An 18,560-nucleotide genomic window follows, 5' to 3' on the forward strand; every position below is an offset into this window, starting at 1 on the left:
ATCAGATTGATAAAAAAGCCCAAATCAGGCAGGATTTGGGGCACATCTCGCCAGGCTCCACGTGCACCTGAGAACTCACCCGTGAGTCATGAGAGGCCGGGCAGGAATTGCGCATCCCTGCAGTCATTCACGGCTCCGTGGCAAGTCATGAGATATTTGGTATTTTCCTTCCAGCAAACAAAAGCAGATGATTAAGGAAGAGGCGCAGCTTGCTCGCTTTCAGGAGGAAGACAGCTTGCAAAATGCAACTCTCAGAGCTTCAATAAAACTCCAGAAAGCAAATAAACAGCCTGGCTGAGAGGAGAGCGCTCCCAGTTCCCTGAGTTTTGAGCCAAAATCAGGATTTTTGGGGGGAAGGATGGGGATTACCTCCTGCAAAACTGGCACCAGTGAAATGTCAGGAGAGCGTGGATGCTGAAATGCCAGGACAAATGCGTGTCACAGCCCCAGCTTGACTTTTCAGGCCATACAGACACCAGAAACTTCCAAAGCTTTGGGTGGAAAACCATCTCCAAATGGGAAACCAAAAAGAAAGCAACTGAGTTTCATCTTTCTTGTAATTTTATTTCACTTTTTTTGTTATTATTTTCATTTCCAAAGCCTTTTTTGCCTAAGGCAGTGTGTTTATACAAATTGCCTCACTCTCACGAGAAAATAATAAAAAAAATAGAACTATTTGCAGATGGAAAAATATTCTGTCAGAAATTTCCTGGCCACCTCTCCATTTCATGCCAACGCTCTGAAGGGCTATAAATGACTGTAGAGCAGCAAATTTGGCTACTGAGATTTTGAACCACGGTGTAGCAGCTCTCTACGCACAGGATTTAAAACCCCCCACTTATTTTACATTTTTCTGCACAACTATCTCTCGACTATAAAATATACATGGAGCCATTGATCGCTCTAGTGATCAAATATCTCCCCCTTCAAAAATACAGCCCATCCAGAAATGCAAGCATCCAAATTAAGAATGACTTGGAGACTTGAATTGCAAATGAATCAATTCCTTCCTCCAAAAAAAAAAAAAAAAAAAAAAAAAAAAAAAAAAAATCCAGTCAAGCAAGACCAGAATGGGCTGGTTAATAATTGATATTTACATTTCTCCCGTGTCTGATCAAAGGATTTGATTGCATGACAAATGAGGAAATTACTGTAAAATATGATACATCCATTAAGAACACAGATGCAGCAGATAGGACGGGGTGCCCTGGTGATGCAGGGCCTGTGCAGAGGGGCTGGGCTGGGGAGAGGGAGAGAATCGGGGATTGGGGGACCCTGCTCGGCAGGAAAAATGGGAAAAGGGTCTGGGACAGGGGATGGGACCCTCCCAGGAGTGAGAGGGTGGGGCTGGACCCCACAGCAGCGTGGGGCACCTTGGAGCTGCTCCTGGGGGTCCCTCGGGGCTCCTGGGGGTCCTTGGGGCTCCTATGGGTCCCTATGGGGTTCTATGGGAAAACGAGGGCAAAATCATTCCTCCAATTATTGCTGGGAGTATGTTAAATACAGAAAATATGAAGAATTACATATTAAGCATATTTAATATTAAATATAGTTACATATTTATATATATATATTATATATTGCATATTATACACTATATATTATATATTATACATTATATATTATATATTATATATCATATATCACATATTATATAGTATATAGTTTATATTATATACTAGTTATAATATTATATAATATATACTATATACTATGTAATATATATAATATGTAGTATATAATATGTACTATATAATATATATTATATAATATATAATAGATAGTATATTATATATAGTATATTATATATAATATACAATATAATATACAATATATAGTATATTATGTATTATATATTATATATTATATATAATATACAATATATACTATATTATATATAATATAGTATATAGTATATAGTATATAGTATATTGTATATATTATATATTATATTGTCTATTATAAATCATATATTGTATATTGTTTATTATATATATTATTAAAAATAAATAAATATTATATGTTATATATATAATATATATTATTATCAATAAATATAAATCGATTAAATGTTAAATATGGGAGATGGGGCGCACATGAAGAATTTTCTCAGCCTCGGGGTGTGTTAAAGCCGGGGCTCACAGCGCCTGCACCAAACGCGGTCGGGGCAGGACCCCCCAAACCCCGCTCGCTCCTCGCGCCTCCGCTGCCACGTGCGCGGCGCCTTTAAGGCGCGGCCACGCCCTAACCTCCCGCGGTGACGTCACGGCCCCCGCGGGCCCCTCCCTGCGCTGCGGGGGCGTGTCCGGGGTGTCCCGCCCCGCGGTGACGTCACGCGGCGGCCCGGGGAATGACATCACCGGAGCGAGCGGGCGGCGGGCGGGAGCGCGGCTCGCCGCAGTGTCCCCGCGCCCGGCGCGGCCCCGGCTCGCCAGCCCCGGGCGGAGCGGAACGGGCGGCGGCGGAACGGGCGGCGGCGAGGCGGAGCAGGGCCCCGCGCAGCCCCTCCGCCGGCAGCATGGCAGCGGGCGGCCGCGCCGGCAGGTACCGGCGGCGCGCTATAGCGGGGCACGGTGCGGGAGCGCTCCGCTCCGCCGCGGGGCTGGGGAGGGGGCGCGGTATAGCGGGGGTGGTGGGCTTGTAACGGGGAGCGCTCGGGAGGGGTGGGTGGGCAGGCGGGCGGGGGGCTCGGTGCGGGGGCGCGGCCGGTGCCGATGGGGGGTCGCGGGTGGGTGGCACCGGAGAATGGGGGGCGTGTTATGGGGGGGATGTATGGGAGGGGTGGGGGGGGAAGGGGCCGCGCTATAGCGGGGGTGCGGGGAGGGGGAGCGCCGGGGACCGGGCGGGGGCTCCGGGGTGCGCTGGAGCCCGGCCGGGGGGTCCTGGGGCAGAGCCCGCCCCACGCCCCGCTCCGTCCCCCCCGCACCGCGATGTGTCCGCGCCCCGCTCCATCCCCCGCCCCGCTGCCGCTGCCTCCCCCCCGCTTTAGGACCCCCCGGTTCCCCGCCGTGTTCTTTTCTCGCTGCCGCCGCGCCCCCGCCCCGTCCCTCCGGCGCCTCCCGAGCGCGGTCCCCGCGGGTTCGGGCTGCGAGGTTCGGGGTGCGGCTCCGTGCGGGCTCCGGCATCACCGCCGTGCTCAGGGCTGCGCTCCCGCGGAGAGCACCGTGGGACCGCCCGTGCCCGGTGATGCTCGGCAGAACCGTCCGGGGCTTCCCCAGCTCCCGGCTCCGGGCTCCTTGGGATGCTCCGGTGGTGAAACCGGTGCCGCTCCCGGCACGCTGGGATGCTCCGGTGGTGAAACCGGTGCCGCTCCCGGCACGCCGGGATGCTCCGGTGGTGGAGCCGGTGCCACTCCCGGCACGCCGGGATGCTCCGGTGGTGAAACCGGTGCCACTCCCGGCACGCTGGGATGCTCCGGTGGTGGAGCCGGTGCCGCTCCCGGCACGCTGGGATGCTCTGGTGGTGAAACCGGAGCGGCATCGCCGGGATGCGGTGTCGGAGGAGCCCTCGGAGCGTTGTTGCTCTGTGCGGTGCCGTATCCTGGTGACACGGCTGTGTCCCCCGGGGCGCTGCCCGCTCCCACCCCAGACACCGCGCTGCCTTGTCCTGCCGCCACCCCGAGCCCCGCAGCAGGTGGGGTTTGCCCCGCTGTCATCGGCAGTAGCAAGGAAGGGACGTGGATCACCCCAAAACCAGCCAAATCCCCATGTTGGGGGGGTTTCTTCCCCTACACCAAACCTCCCCCTTCTGAAAGGGGAATCGGCTCCGGCGCTGGGGACAGCCGTGGAGTCACCGAGGGACACCCCTGGGGTGACAGCAGGTGGTGTTTTCCATCTGCCCTCGGGGATTTCAGCTGAAATCTCCAGCCCTGGCATCATCCCGCAGCCGGCAAGAGCTGGCCCCGGAGCCAAAATTTATCACGATGAGGGTGAAGCTCCCCCCAGCCCTTCAATAAGAGCAACGATGAATAATGTTTGTGCTTCCCCAGGAGGATCCCGTTCCAGTCCCTGCTGGGCAGGCAGAGGGTGCAGTGTGGGATGAGGGGAGCGGTGCGGGTGTGGAGGTGACAGCCCTGGCATCTGCAGGGTGGGTCCGGACTCCCTGGGGCAGGGACATCTCTGCTCCTGTGTGTTCACCCTCTCAGAGTCCCGGGAGGCTTTGCTCCCACAAAGGTGGAAGGAAAAAAGCAGATTTGTTTTTTCTGGGGGGTTTCAGCCCTTCTGTGGGGCGAGGGAAGTGCCACCCATCCCCTCCTGGGTGTGCAGGGGATGCTCCCGTGGCACTCCTGCTGCTCTCACAGCTTGGCTTGGCCGCGACAAAATACTCGGGATTTTTATGATTTCCCCCCATAAATAAATGGTGTTTTGGGGGTTGTGTAGCTGTGCCTGGCCAGAGGAGCTGTTTGTGTCATCTGGCTGTGGGGGATTGGGCTGTTTGTCCCTGTGAGAGCTCCCAGGGAGAGAAATGGAGCTGGACCAGGGTGCTGGGCACAAAGGCTGCTGGGTTCAGCAGGGCAGGGCGTGTGCTGATGGAGAGACCCCTCCTGCCTTCCCCAGGGGGAAGATACCCCCCCTTCTGCACACCCAACAGCGGGAATGCTGTTAATTGTTCCCTGCCAGATTGACTTATAAATTAACAGGTTTGCTGGCACTCTCCTCCTCCTTCCTGTGCGTGGTAAAGGCCCATATTTCAGATGGGAAAAAGTCATAAATACTTTGAGTAATGCGCGAGGAGCTTCCAGCTGAAGCTGTGCCACTGAAGGGCTGTGTGGGGAGAGGGGTGCCCTGCAGCAGAGCTGTTTGTGCACTCGGCTGTGGGGTGATGGAGGGGATGGACAGCAGCTCCTTGGGTGCTTTGGTGGCTCTCTTTGGCATTGGCCTCGGTGGCAATTTGTGTTGCCTCCTTTGTGCCCCCCAAGAGGTGTCTCTGCCCCCCGATGCTCACTGGGTTGATAAATGCAGGTTTGATAAGCAAAGCCTCTTCCTGGGGTGTCCCTTTTGTCTCATCCCGAGGGGAGCAGCTTTGCTCTGCCTTTTCCTGGGTGCTGAGGAGTGTGACATCTTCCCCGAGCAGCAGAGGACAAACCTGTCTGTGCTCTCTCTCCAGGAGCCTGGATTCCTGTCAGAGCCCAAATCCTGCTGCTGCCTTGGGGATAGAGGTGGGAGTGAGGCAGCTGGGCTCCAGCCAGGTGGGATGGCCAAGGAGATGACGTGACCACGCTTCAGGGAAACTGAGGCAGGGGAGGGGTGGTGTTGGTGGCTCCTCAGAGCCCTGGAACAGCTCCAAAGGGCTCGGGCATCCTAAGGCACCCCAGAGCTGACTCTGGCATCCTAAAGCACCCCAGAGCTGATTTTGAGCTGGGAAAGGGCTTGAGCCATCCTAAGGCTCCCAAGAGCTGATTTTGAGCCAGGAAAGGCTCAAAAAATCTATCCTTGGTAATTTAGCCTGGCTGACCCTGAGCTGGGAAAGGGCTCATGTCATCCTAAAGCACCTCAGAGCTGATTCTGAGCTGGGAAAGGGCTCGAGCATCCTAAGGCACACCAGAGCTGACTCTGGGCATCCTAAAGCACCCCAGAACTGACCTTGACCTGGGAAAGGGCTCGAGCATCCTAAAGCACCCCAAAGCTGACTCTGAGCTGGGAAAGGGCTCAAGCCCATCCTGAGGCACCCCAGAGCTGATTTTGAACCAGGAAAAGGCTCGAGCCATCCTAAAGCATCCCACAGCTGACTCTGAGCCATCCTAAAGCACCCCAGAGCTGATTTTGAGCCAGGACACCCCAACCTGAGGCTCCTCTGAGCTCGGAGATCCCCTCGGGGCAGCTCCCCAGGCTGGCAGCCCGTCCAGCTGCTCTCCCAGAGCAGAGTTACTCCAGGTAGTAAACCGTGAGCCGCGGATGCTCTCCCCACGTGGAGCGTGGGAGGGGAGCTGTGTGACGGATGGAGCGTGGCCCGTGGCACGGGCTGTGTGTGAACTCGCTCTGTGCCCTGCTCAAGCAGTTTTTCTTTTCCTCAAACAGTTTTTCTTTTCCTGAAACAGTTTTTCTTTTCCTCAAACAGTTTTTCTTTTGCGTTGCAGAGATAAAATTGCCAGTGTAGCAGCCCCGAGATAAAGGGAAGGCAGATCTAACCCGAGTCAGTGTGGGCAGTGCCAGCCTGTGGTAAGGAGAGAGGTTACTCAGTTGCATTAAAAGGATGCTGCTAAGTGGTTTAATCCTCACTTGCTGAACTTTGAGCTTTAAATTCTTCTTATGTGAGTTGATAAGAACGTGCATATTATTCATAACTCTCTCCTCAACAAAAAGGGAAAATCTGTAAATGACTTCTGTTAAATATCATTGCTTCAACAGCATGAAAAATGTGCCTGGCTTGTACTCCAAATAATCCCTTCCCCTGGCCCAGCTGAGTCCATCCCTGAAGCTCTTTGGTTCCTGCAGAGGATGGAGGGAATGGGGTCAGGACCTGGGGGCTTTGGGGTCTCTGGGCACAACCCCCAGGACATATATTTTATTATTTTTTTAATATTTGCAAATGGAAAGAGCCAGCCAGGCTGGGCAGCTTCTGGCTATGTCAGTATTGCTTTTTAAAAATTGTGGTCGATTTTAAACCTCTGAGCCCTGAAGTAGTAACGCTCGGTCCAGCTTCCTTTCTGCAAAGTTTATTACACAATAAGCTGGAGCAATCTGCAGGCTCTGTTTGTTAGACCTTTCTTTTTACTCTTGTCCTCTCTTTCTGATTATTTTCTTTATAACTTGACCAATTTTTTTTTTTCCTTGACATCAGCCTAGAAAACTGGAAATTGTCTTTTATTTCCCCCCCGTCTTTCAACCCATAAACCCTCTAGAGTTCTGAGCCTGATCCAACATAATTCTTTCGGACTTTTTATTTTCTTTTCTAGCTTGGCTATCGTTGTCTTGCCTTGGTAATTCATCCAGCTTGGCATTCCTGCTGCAAAGGCTGCCTGTGCTGTTCGCCTTTGCACAGCTCCTGGTGCTGCAGGAGGGATTTGGGAGCCAGCCCTGAGGGAAATAGGATTTTTATCATTCCTGCTTTCCATGCACTGCTATCACTCAGAGCTTGCACACTGTGAGTGGTGCTGCACAGCCAGGATCCATCAGAACCTCCGTGCTCCAGTTCCCTGGCAACATTTGCACAAAAAAACAAGAGCTGCTCTAGATTAGACAGCAGATACTAGTTTGTCTAAACAGGTTTAAAAACCTATCAAATTAAACTGGGCCAGGCAACCCGTACAATGTGTACACCTAAATTGGTTTAACATTTGCATAAATCAGATTAAATCGGGGCTGTGGGATGGCTCAGGTTGGGAAGCCTGTGGCTGTTTGTGCCCAGATCCTGGAGTTCTCCACTCCTGCTGCTGTGTCAGGGTTGGTTTTGCACGGCAGCAGCTGATTCCCTTGTTTTCAGCCCCATTTCATAGGTGAGTGCTCTGTCAGTGCTGGTTTGCACCACACCGGGGGCTACAGTGACCTCTGAGCAGCTGGGATGTCCCCAGAAAGCCCAGGAACAAGGCTGGTTTGGCTGCAGCCACAATTTGGAACGTGTGGCAGGTCCTGCAGGGGTTTGCAAGAAGGATCTCTCTCTGTCCAGGAGGATTTTGAAGCCTGTTGGGGTTTGAGGAGTGAAGGGTTCACAGGTGAAGCCATTCCCAGGGTCCTGCCTCTCCTGCTGCCATCTCTGCATCAGTCTGGGGTTCTTGGCCATGGCCTGCAGGGATGATGATGATGATGATGATGATGATGATGATGATGATGATGATGATGATGGGGATTTTCCCCTGCTTTCCCTTGGGGTTCTTGGCCATGGCCTGCAGGGATGATGATGATGATGATGGGGATTTTCCCCTGCTTTCCCTTGGGGTTCTTGGCCATGGCCTGCAGGGATGATGATGATGATGATGATAATGATGATGATGGGGATTTTCCCCTGCTTTCCCTTCTGTCTGTGGGCAGTGACACCCGAGGAGCTGTGGGATCTCTCAGGGTAACCTCGTGCTCCTGGAGGTGGCACAAAGCTGGGACAAAGTGCTCTCCTCCTCCTTGCATGGGAGCAGCCAGCTGGGGTGGCACATGGTGAGCATGGGAGGGAGGCTGTGCTGTGTGTGTGGCTTCTCCAACTGCACTGATCCCGTCCAGGGAAAGCAGCTGCCTGCTCGGGAATCCAGGGCTTTGTCTCTTTGTGTTTCTGGCGCTGAATCTCCCCACCTTTCCCTGTGATTTGTTGTTTCATTCTTTTCTTCGTGGCGTCCCTGTATCCAAATCAGTAACTCCACGGCTGATTTAAGTCTGAGAGCTTTTTTCTGATGGTGCTTCCCTCCATTTTGCCGTTGTGATCCAGCAGGGATGGACAGACCCTCTGCTGCCACAGGCGTGTGTGTGTGTGCAGCACAACCTGCAGCAGCTCAGGGGTTTTGGCTCTTTCTGAGCTGATCGTCAGCTCTGACATCACCCAGTGTTTGCTCTGGTGCCTGTGAATCACAGATGGGTGCTGCTCCGGGCTTGCAGTGCTCGAGGTTTCCCTCCTGCTGCCTCTCTCCTTTGTTTCCCTGGCAGCAGCTCCAGCTCCTTCCCTGCTCGGGCTGGAGAATGAGCAGCAGTTTCCCCTTGTCCAGCACAACCAGGAAATGCGGGAAGCAAAGGTGACAGGCGGTGTGTCCTGCTGGGGTGGAAGGAGATGCTCTTTGAGGCTTCTTCTATCCCAAACCATCCCACACTTCTGTGAGGGGTGTTTCTCAGGCTGCTGGGGTTTCTACCGTTACAAACACCATCAGGAACACCAACTTGTTGTTCCTTGGGGTTGTTCCCATCCCCTCCAGGTTGGTGTCCCCAGGACAGGGGCTGGGCATCACAGACAAGTCCCTGTGAGCAGGCAGGTGTTGTCACCTGGCCAGGTGGGACCTGCTTGACCTGAGCATCTTGCAAAGGGTTCAGGGGGGCTCAGGACACCCAGGAGCACTGGGGCAGGGCTGGGCCCTGTGGTAGCCAGTGGTTCTGTCCCCTGGCCCTGCCATAGTGGCCAGCAGTGCACCTCAGGTGTGACGATGTTCGCAGGGGTTTGAGGATCTGACTCCATGTTTCAGAAGGCTTGATTTATTATTTTATGATATATATTACATTAAAATTATACTAAAAGAATAGAAGAAAGGATTTCATCAGAAGGCCTGATAAAAATAGAAAAAGAAGGAATGATAACAAAGGCTTGTGGCTTAGACTCTCTGTCCAAGCCAGCTGACTGTGATTGGCCATTAATTAGAAACAACCACATGAGACCAATCCCAGATGCACCTGTTGCATTCCACAGCAGCAGATAATCAATGTTTACATTTTGTTCCTGAGGCCTCTCATCTTCTCAGGAGGAAAAATCCCTAAGGAAAGGATTTTTCGTAAAAGATGTCTGTGACACTCAGGCCTGTGGCATTTTGGACCATCAGGTGCCACAGCCCAGCACCTCCCAGCCATGTCCTTCCCTCCAAGCCGCCATTTTATTTTTCTTAAACGTTTATGTATAACCGTACACTAACCTATAAAAATTAGTTTAGGATGGCTGCCAAGAAAATCTCTGCGGTGCCTTGTGGGTAACTCCCTGTGAATTACCATAAAAGCTGGAGTGTGAGGCTGTGGTGGCAGTTGTGAGGATGCCAGTCATCATGCTCTGTATTTAAAATTCAGATGAATGTGTAATGCCTGCGTGGCTGGATTGCAGCGGCTCAGAGCACTCCTGGTGTCCCTGCCCTGCACCCACTCTGTGCTTTATTCCTGCCCTCTTACCTTCTTGATTGTAAAATGCAACAGGTAGCAAATTGTGGGCGAGCCAATGGAGGGAGAGTGGTTTCTGATTGTTTCCTCCCTGGAGGGACCAACCTCCTGCTTCCAGGGGCAATAATTCACTGAAGGGAAAAGGAACTCCATAACCCTTCCCCTGCACATCCTGCCCAAACCATGGCCCATTTCCAGGGCTCTCTGATCCTGGGGTGCTCAGTGTGGGACCAGGGGCTGTCCCCACGTTCTGGGGGTGTCCCAGTGCCATGCTGTGGCTCCTTTGCCACCCAGCCCAGTTCCATGCTGCTGTTTACCCTTGAAATCCAGGGTGTTTCTCTTTACCTGTCACTGCTGCTTTTCCTCTGGAAAAGCCAAGGTGACTGTGGGGCTGCTCTGCTCAGTGCAGGGCTTGGCAGGAGGTGGTGCTGATCTGCTGGCCATGATGGATCATTTCATTTAAATTCCCCTGAAATATAATATTCATCTCGGTGTCACTGTCCCCACCTTTATTATAGTTCACTGATAAACATCTGTAATCTGAGAGCCATCCTCACCCTGCCAGACACAGCCTGGCAATAATGAACACATTTCTGGAGCCAGAGAAGGTGGCTCAGGGATGTGTCCCTGCTCTCCCAGCCCTGGCTGATAAATAAAGCAAGAAGCCAATCTGTGTTTTTCCCAGGTGGATTTTACATGTGGCAGTGTTGGGTTCAGGGCTCTAAAATGGTGGCAGCTGGATGTAACCTGGTGTCCCTAAATACCTAAAAGGGATTTCTGATGACACCTAACAGGGATTTCTGAGCACAGCCTCTGTCCTGGCTCTGGCTGAGGGTTCAGGGCACCACCCCAGTGAATCCCCCCGTGCTGGGCAGCCTTTTTCACCCTGTGGTGAATCCCTGCCCCTCTCCCAGCTGGATTCCAGCAGGAGGGGATGCAGCTCTCCCTGGGCTGTATGGCAAGGTACATTGTTTTACCTTTTCCCTGCTGGTCCACAGGAGCTGACAGGACCAAACCCAGCCCCAGGAATGGTTCCACCTCAGCATCTCAGTGAGATCCCAGTGGGGACAGGCTGTTTTTGGGCTCCAGCACAGCCTCTGTGCCCCCACAGTGGGAACATCCATCACATTGCTGCTCCTCTCCTTGCTCTCCTCACTGCTTTTGCCCCAGAGGCTGCTGCTTCTCTGAGCTCTGGCTGTGGGAGCTCAGGGTTGTCACTCTGTTTTTTTAAGATTTTCTGAACCTTCTGATGCTGACATTCTTGTAGTGAACTTTCTCACACACTTTCTGTAAATAACTCATTGTTTTGCATTCCTTTATGGAGGAGGAGAAAGTTAATAGACTGTTGGTTTGTCCAGTGTCATTGGAGAGGTGGCACTGCCACTTTTGGAAAACTATAAATGTTAGAATCAGAAAATAAACTTCCCTTTTTCCTTCACCTTTGGAGCAGCAGTGTGTGTGCTTGTGGTTTTTTGTGTCCTACAGTGACACAGGGTCAGCTCCCTGTGCAGCACAGCCAGGTGGGTCAGCGTGTCCCAGCTCGGCCACCCACCCCAGAGCAGGGCTGAGGTGACATCTGAGGTGACATCTGCTGTGCCTGGGATGGGTTTTTTTGCCAGAGCAGCACTGGGAGGTGGCAGCTGCTGGTCCCACGTGCCACTGGGACTGCTCTGCTTCCACTTGGCTGGTCATGCTCTGGGGAGGCAGCTCCTGCCCATCTCCAGCCTGCTGTCCTTCAGAATGGAGCTCCTGCCCATCTCCAGCCTGCTGTCCTTCAGAATGGAGCTCCTGCCCATCTCCAGCCTGCTGTCCTTCAGAATGGAGCTCCTGCCCATCTCCAGCCTGCTGTCCTTCAGAATGGGGCTCCTGCCCATCTCCAGCCTGCTGTCCTTCAGAATGGAGCTCCTGCCCATCTCCAGCCTGCTGTCCTTCAGAATAGAGCTCCAGCCCATCTCCAGCCTGCTGTCCTTCAGAATTGGAAGTGTTGTGGATCCCCAGGAGCCTCGTACAGACTTGACCTCTTGAAAGGGCTTTCCTCTTCTTGTGCCTCCACTTCCTCCTCTGTGTTTGACCCAGAACAGAAAAGCTGCATTTTCTGCTGGTTTGGGATTTCCTGCCACCTCTGCTCCTTTCTGGCATCCAGGTCCTGAGACTTTGCAGCCTTTTTGCTGTCTTCTTGCAAAACTTGTCTGGAAGAGGAAAACCCCTGGATTTGGAGTCCCCCAGCACCATCCATGTGGAATTGAGAGCTGCTCCACCCTGGCTCTGCTTTGGGATGAAGGAGAGCAGCCAAGCAAGATCCTGCTGACCCCTTCCTGGAAGGACTCGTTGCACCGTGCTGATGGGAAGATTGATTTTTTTCCAGGAGCCCACAGCACAGCTCAGCACTCCCAAGGGCTGAGGCTGCACCAACAGCAAAGCTCTGAGCAGGGCTGGGTGCAGGGCAGAGCCCCAGACACCCTCAGATGTGTCCAGGTTCATCCAGGAGGGATGAGGATGATGCTGCAGCCGTCACCTTCATGTCCCAGCACCATTTCAGCTGAGGTCCTGAGGGGGTTCAGGTGAGGCTGCTGGATTTTAGGAAGTACACAAACCTGCTCCCAGGCAGTGGCATGACAGCTTCCATGCTTTTTGCAGTGCTCCCTGTGGAAAGCAGCTGCCCCAGAGGTGTGGAGGGAGAGCAGGAGCTTCCCTTTGCTCTCCTCCCGGCGTGGGTGGCACCCATCCGGCAGCGCTGGGATGTGCTGCTCTGAAAATAGCTAAAAATAACTGTCAGGTTGCTTTGAAAGGGGGAAAAGAAGGAAGGTGGGAGGAACTGAAGTGTTTCTGAGGAGTAACAGAGAAAGGTGAATGAAATCCTTGATGGCTCTCACAGCTTCTCATCGCAGAGCATGCCAAGGGTGTGGGAGCTCAGGTTGGGGCTCACGTGGGTGCCTTGGGCTTCTGGAGCTGGATTTTGGGCTGGCTGAGCAGTGATGATGTGAAAAACGCCAATCTCTTGGTTTTAAAGTTTTAAAAGTTTAATGGTAATAAAATGGTTATAAAAATAGTAATGCAATTAGAGTAATAATAATTTGGGCAGTTTGAATTAGGACAATATGAGACAATAAATACAAAGAGTTATGGACATCTGGGTACCTTTTTCTGGGCAGCACAAGCCTGAAAAAGGACATAGTTAACAAAGGATTAACCCTTAAAAACAACAGCCTGTTGCATAGTCATATACTTCATACATGATGCATAAATTCCATTCAAACACAGGATTCTGTTTGGTTATCATCAGCTTCTTCTTCTGAATCCCAACAGCGCCTTCCAGGTGGGAAGAAGTTCATTTCTTCTGATAAAATAAATTCCTTTTTCTCTGAAAGATTCAGGTGTCCTGTGGCTGCTATCTCACTGCAAGTCCTTTCTTTAAAAAAAATATCCTACATGGCATCATTTCTATTTTTTATAACCTAAATTTTTTTAGGTTATACATTTTATACATTTTTTATACATTATAGGTTATGCATTAGGTTATACATTTTATACAAATTTTATACATTTTTTATAACCTAAAACTATATTTAACCCACTACTTAAGAGAATTAATACAGCATCACTTTCTAACACAACACATATAATATTCATTTGAATATTTGCAAAAAGTCAATCATAAAATACATGCATTTTTCACACTGATCCTCTCTAACATCATCCTAATCATTAAGCTATGAACCAGCATTAGCCTTTTAAGCTAAAGAAAGAAGAGTTTAAAGAGGGGTTTCCCCCCTCCTTTAATGATATCCCTCAGCTAAACCCCCGCCCCTGATTTTTTTATCATGCTCACTTCGTGACTCACTTTAATCATCCCACAGGGAAGGGAAGCTTGGGGAGAAGCTCCTGCCTTTCCTGCCAGGCTCTTTGCAGGGGGACAGAGGGGTTTGGTGGCCCCACTGTCCCCAGCCAGGTCAGCCCATGGAGAGCATGGGTTTGGATTTCTCCCTTCCAGCCCACAGAGGCAGGCTGTAATTAGCTGTGTTGTGTGCAACCCGATCTCCCATCCCAGTGCTTTGTTCTTGACTTACCCTTGGCGTTTCCCAGTGTCTCTGAGCGGGCTGTGTCCCTTATCCGTGGCCCTGGAGGCAGGGCAGTGCCCTGGGCAATGTCTCCTCAGAGCCTTGTTCTCCTCCAGGCCCTCTGAACCATCTCATGAGGAGCATTTAGGGGCAGCTCAGTTGCAGGTTTTTCTAGGAAGTATCAGAGGAGCTTGTGCTCCTCACATCAGGGCCCTGGAACACTCTGCAGAGAGCTTTAATCTTAAAATAAAATCAAAGCAAGGCTTTCAACTTGGATTTTCTTTGGAAGTCACTTTATTTTAAACCTTTTTTTTTTTTTTTTTGTGAGTAGTCCTTTCGGAGTGAAAAAGCCCCACATCCTGAAATCTTGCCTATGTAAATAATTTTTGGGCTTGGGCTTTTTGAAGTCACAAGGAGGGTGTGCTGCTCAGTGCCCTCTGCCAAGCTGGCATCACTTGGAGTCCTGTCTGTCCATCCCCTTCCATCTGTGTGGGCATCTCTGCTCATAGCACAGCCTCAGGGTGGGGATGGAGGCAGAGGTGCCTCTGTCAGGGCTGGGATCTGACACTGTGAGGGTGCTCACAGGGGTCCAAGGATGAGGGAAGAGATGAGGATCTGACTCCATAAATCAAGAAGGCTTGATTTATTATTTTATGATATATATTATATTAAAACTATACTGAAAGAATAGAAGAAAAGGTTTCATCAGAAGGCTGGCTAAGAATGGAAAAAGGAAGAAGAATGAATAACAAAAGCTTCTGTCTCGGGAACAAAATGTAAACAATGATTATCTGCTGCTGTGGAATGCAACAGGTGCATCTGTGATTGGTCTCATGTGGTTGTTTCTAATTAATGGCCAATCACAGTCAGCTGGTTCAGACTCTCTGTTCAAGCCACAAGCCTTTGTTATCATTCCTTCCTATTCTATTCTTAGCCAGCCTTCTGATGAAATCCTTTCTTCTATTCTTTTAGTATAGTTTTAATGTAATATACATCATAAAATAATAAATCCAGCCCTCTGAAACACGGAGTCAGATCCTCATCCCTTCCCTCATCCTAAGACCCCTGTGAGCACCATCACAGCCCCCCTGTGCTCTGCCCTGGGCTGTGTGTGGGCTGGTGGCCCTGTCCGTGCAATCACGGTGGCCCTGTCTGCCCTGTTTCCTTCAGACTGAGCAGGAGGAACTCTTGGAGAGCTTCTCCCGACCTTTCCAGCTCTGTGCCCTCAGCTGCCACCAAGTGACACGGTGACATTTCCAGTCTTGACTGTCTGAGCTATTCTATGGGAAAAAAATATATAAATAAAAAAAGCCAGCAGAAATGAAATGCTTTGGCTTTTTGTCTCTGACAAATTGGATTTGTTAACCTGGAGATTCGTCTGTCAGCTGGCAGGGCCCCTCTGCAGCCTTTGGGATGGTGGAAAGAGGAGTGGAAATGTGTCTGGGACAGGAGGGAGAGGGAGGGGTGGTACCTGCAGTGGGATATCTGCTGTATTTCCAGCAGTGGGATATTTGCTGTATTTTCAGCAGTGGGATATCTGCTGCATTTTCAGCAGTGGGATATCTGCTGTATTTTCAGCAGTGGGATATCTGCTGCATTTTCAGCAGTGGGATATCTGCTGTATTTTCAGCAGTGGGATATCTGCTGTATTTTCAGCAGTGGGATATCTGCTGCATTTTCAGCAGTGGGATATCTGCTGTATTTTCAGCAGTGGGATATCTGCTGCATTTTCAGCAGTGGGATATCTGCTGCATTTTCAGCAGTGGGATATCAGCTGCATTTTCAGCAGTGGGATATCAGCTGCATTTTCAGCAGTGCATCTCTGGAGGCCCTTTTGGAAGAGATGGAGCAAGGTCAGCCATGGAGCCACAGATGGGTTGGGTTGGGAGGGACCTTAAAGTTCATTCAGTGCCACCCCTGCCATGGCAGGGACACCTTGCAGTACTCCAAGCCCCAATGTCCAGCCTGGCCCTGGGTGCTTCCAGGGATCCAGAAGCAGCCCCAGCTGCTCTGGGCACCTGTGCCAGGCCTGCCCACCCTCACAGCCAGGAATTCCTGCCCAACATCCCATCCCATCCCATCCCATCCCATCCCATCCCATCCCATCCCATCCCATCCCATCCCATCCCATCCCATCCCATCCCATCCCATCCCTGCCCTCTGCCAGTGGGAAGCCATCCCCTCTTGTCCTCCCAAGTCCCTCCCCAGCTCTCCTGCAGCCCTGGTGGGTTCTGGAAGGTTCTCTCAGATCTCCCTGCTCTCCACAGCAGGGCGTGTTGGGGCAGGGCAGGGCTCTGAACCTCAGAGAAAGGAAAAACACAATTCTCATCCTTTGCTGTGCCTGTGTTTGTGCCAAAGCAGAATGCTTGGAACACAAACCCTGTGAGGAACATTTGAAGGAGCTGGGGGTGTTTAGCCTGGAGAAGAGGAGGCTCAGAGGTGACCTTATTGCTCTCTACAACTTCCACCAGACAGCACTGACAGAATCAGAGGACACAGCCTCAAGCTACATCAGGGAAGGGATAGGTTGCATATTAGGAAAAAATAAATAAAGCACTGGGATGCTCTTCCCAGGGAGATGGTGGAATCACCATCTCTGGATGTGTTTAAAAAAGACTGGACATAGCACTGGGTGCTATGGTCTGGTTGAGGTGTCAGGGCATGGTTGGACTCTTCCAACCTCATTATTCTGTGATTGATTCTGTGCCTGGAACCTGGTTCCTGCTGGATGCCAGTGATGGATCAGATCCTCAGCCTCATCCTTAGGCTCTGGATGTCCTCATCTCAAGGTGTGAGGCTGGATTATTCCAACAGAGCCTCTGGGTTGTGTTGGAGCCCCCATCTGCCCCCATCCCACCAGGCAGGGCCCTCAGCACCAGCTCCTGATAACCTCATGTGGCAGCCACTGCCAGCAGCCCAGCCCTGCTCTGGCACAGAAAGGACAAATTAAATAAACATGCTTGATTGCTTAAACATTTGTTTTTTAAATTAGCAGCAGCTTTTTTATATTAAAGTCTGTGGATATGCTGCTGGGGAACACTTCAGCAAGTTGTGGTTTTGGTTTTTTTTTTTTCTTCCTGGTGCTACTTTTCCAGAGTGGTTCGTGATTTAGAAACCAAATGCAAAGTGCAGGCCAAGTTTGAGGCTTAATCCAGCAGAAGATGTGGAGGGGAAGGAACTGCAGTGCTTGGAGCTGTGGGGCCCTGTTTGGATGCATGACGGGACAGGCCTTGAAGGCAGCAGCATTTGTAAATTGTGCTGGGGAGAAGTGTCTGAATTATGGAATCACAGAATGGTTTGGGTTTGTTCAAAGGGACCTTAAAGATGATGTTTTTCCAACCCTCAAACCCTTCCACTGGCCCAGGTTGCTCCAAGCCCCATCCGGCCTGGCCTTGGCCCCTCAGGAATGGCTCCATGATTGTCCCCAGCTCCTTGCAGGAAGTTTCAGTTGTCCATAAATTGTCCAAATGCTGGAATCCCCTGCAGGAAGCTGTTTGTGGATGCTGTGTATGGGCCTGTGTGCTGTCAGGGAGGGGATTTGCAGCCTTTGCTCCAGGTGGGATGGACTTGGGCACCTTCCCCTCATGGCACATTTGGTGTCCCTGCTCCCAGCCCTTCCCTGGCTGTACCCCTGGGTCTGTTTGTCCTGTGTGGATGGCAGAGCCAGCCCAGCGTGAGGGTACAGCCTGTGGAAGCTGCTCTGAGAGGAACCAGCTCTGCTAATTGGCATCTCTGCAAGGCAGAATGAGCAGCTGATGCTGCAGCTTGACCTTGCTTGGAGCATGTGGGGCTTGGCTGCTCCCACAGCCTTGCTGTGTGTCCTGGAACAGCATCTGTGCAGGGGGATAACCCAAAATCCAGGTGTGGATGCCCTGGGTACCTGCAGGAGCCCCATCCCTGCTGAGGGTGGGGGCAGAGCACAGAATAAATCGAGTTCCACACTCCCGCTGCTTTTTGTGTCATCCCTCTGGGTTATTCTGAGCTCAGGGACCAGCCTGGCTTGGGGGAGCCCACGGGCTGGTGCTGCTCATTTTCCCTTTGCACAGACTCCAGGGCACATCCTTAATTTTTTAATTAGTGGCTGCATCCCCCATGAGCACAGCTCCAGCTCAGCTGAGTGCCCATGCATGGATGGAGGAGTGCCTCCATCCCAGCCCTGGGCGACAAGCAGTGGCTTTCATTGTTGTTTTGTTTTTTACCTATTAAAGGTTTAATAAATGGAATTAAATACTGTGAAACTTAAGGTAATTGAATGTGGAAGCAGAAGGAAAAGGATTGTAAAGCATCCTCTCAAGGAAAGTAATAGGCTGCATGCCTCCTTATCTTAATGATTTTCATAATTTAGCTGAATGCAGAGATAATGGATCTGATGAACCTTTCTGGAGCTGATCTGAGATTTAATGGGCGCCGTGCTGGGGAGGTGCAATCAGTGTGCCTGGGCAGGGAGATAAGAGCAGGAGGGGCTGGGACAGAGGCTTCCCATCCATCCATCCATCCATCCATCCATCCATCCATCCATCCATCCATCCATCCATCCATCCATCCATCCATCCATCCATCCATCCATCCATCCATTCTGTGACCATGTTCACAGTGGTGCTTGGATGAGGGAAGAGATGTAGATCTGACTCCATGTTTCAGAAGGCTTGATTTATTATTTTATCATATATATTACATTAAAACTATACTAAAAGAGTAGGAGGAAGGGTTTAATCAGAAGGCTGGCTAAGAA

Source organism: Ammospiza nelsoni, chromosome 27 (assembly GCF_027579445.1).
Source record: "Ammospiza nelsoni isolate bAmmNel1 chromosome 27, bAmmNel1.pri, whole genome shotgun sequence".
Lineage (NCBI taxonomy): Eukaryota > Metazoa > Chordata > Aves > Passeriformes > Passerellidae > Ammospiza > Ammospiza nelsoni.